General features: G+C 35.1%; 1 pseudogene; it reads left to right on the top strand.

Moving 5' to 3' along the window:
* Nucleotides 1–229: 229 nt before the first annotated feature.
* On the top strand, nucleotides 230–623 carry LOC118988028 (60S ribosomal protein L27-like; annotated as a pseudogene).
* The last annotated feature ends 1380 nt before the right edge of the window (nucleotides 624–2003 follow it).

Consider the following 2003-nt stretch of genomic DNA (forward strand, 5'->3'; position numbering starts at 1 on the left):
AGCACACCTTGGAAATTATCCTGGAGGCTGGCTGTAGCTTACCATTTCCTACTGCCTTTCAGTCACCCAAGTTCTGAGAATTCTACTTCTTCCATAGCTATTGCATTGCTCTTTTTCCCTTTATTCCTATTGCTACCCTTCCTTGGTTTAGTTTACCTCTTTAAGCTTGAATTACCATGATTAATAAGGACAAACCTTTCTGCTGTAGGCCCACGTGGCTACTGTTGAAATGTGCAAGTTCATGAAACCTGGGAAGGTGGTCTTGGTCCTGGCCAGGTGCTACTCTGGATGCAAAGTGGTCATCATGAAGGACAGTGATGATGGCATCTCAGACAACCCTTACAGTCATGCTCTGGTGGGTGGAACTGACAGCAACTGCTCTGGGCAAGAAGAAAACTACCAAGAGGCCAAAGGTCGAGTCTTTTATGAAAGTCTATAACTACAATCACCTCATGCCCACAGGGTACTCTGTGGATATCCCCCTAAACAAAACTGTATTCAACAAGGATCTCTTCAGAGACCCTGCTCTGAAATGTAAGGGAGATGGGAGGTCAAGGTCAAGTATGAAGAGAGGTACAAGACTGGTAAGAACAAATGGTTCCTCCAGAAGCTGTGGTTTTAGATTTTTTAAAATTTCAGTTTTTAAACATACACAATAAATAAGTAATAATGACAATAACAAGCATTTATTAAGTGTTTACTGTGTGCTGGGCCCTTACATAAAATGCTTCGTAGTCTTAGCTCTCTTTAATCTATTCTGATTCCAGAAAATCTTTATAAACACAAATGTAGCAAGTATAAATATTTAGTCCCCAAAATGTAGATGATCAATAAAATATATTTTTTCCTATAATTCAACTCAATGATTATTTTAAACTTTCATTTTCTCTGATGGCAGAAAACATAATCTCAGATAATTCTGAGTAAATATGTAATTTCTGTGCTGTGCTTTTCATTTATAATTTTTTAATATTACCATTCTTACTAGTACTACTATTGCTGCTACTACTATTGAGACCATCACCATCACCATCATCACCATCATCATCATTTTTCTTGGCTGCATAGTATTTCAATAAGTGAATATATCACATCTTTTAGCCATTTCCCTATTTATGGAACTTTAGATTATTTGCAGTCTTTTGCTATTACAAAATCTTTGTGACACATCTTTGCATAAATGTTCTAGTATAACTGTTGGGTAAATTCCCTGAGGTAGAAATTGTATATCAAAGGATGTATACATTTTAAATTTGGATAGTGATTGCTAAGTTGCCCTCCAAAGAGCCTGCACCAATTTATACTCCAACAGATATGAAAATGCTTGCTTCTCCTCATCAGCACCAACGATGGGTATTATAAAACTTGTAAGACTTTGCTGTATTTTGTCTTAATTGCATTTCTTAAATTATGAATGAGGATGAGCATTTTTTTATTATAAACCATTTTTAACATTTTTTTCTCCATTGAATTTAACACAAACATCTTTTCATTTAAATAAGTATTCATCACTTCACATGTACTTTTGGGAAGTTTATTTCTAGTTATAGCACTAGACAGAATCTTTTAAAAAATAAAAGTAGAAAAAACTACAATAACAAAATTTTTAAAGATTTTATTTTATTTTTGGAGAGAGGAGAAGAGAGGGAGAGAAACATCAGTATGTGAGAGAAATGTTGATTGGTTGCCTCTTGCACAGGCTCTGACTGGGAACCGAACCCTAACACAGACATGTGTCCTGACCAGGAATTGAACCAGCAACCTTTTGCTTTTCGGGATTGCTCAATCAACTGAGCCACACTGGTCAGGGCTACAATAAAAGAAAAAAAAAAGAAAATAAAAATAAAGAAAAAATATTTCTAAATAAATGTAGGGTGTTTCTGACAAAAAATTCATAGGTGGATTCTAAGGCTTAGAATAAACAATAAACCAAGAGTCTGAGCCAGGTGTGCCCCAAAGAAATATAATGTGAATCACAAATGCAAGTTATATATGTGATGTAG

The sequence above is a fragment of the Sturnira hondurensis genome, unplaced genomic scaffold, assembly GCF_014824575.4.
Source record: "Sturnira hondurensis isolate 20B ecotype Veracruz unplaced genomic scaffold, ASM1482457v3 Scaffold0005563, whole genome shotgun sequence".
In the NCBI taxonomy this organism is placed as follows: domain Eukaryota; kingdom Metazoa; phylum Chordata; class Mammalia; order Chiroptera; family Phyllostomidae; genus Sturnira; species Sturnira hondurensis.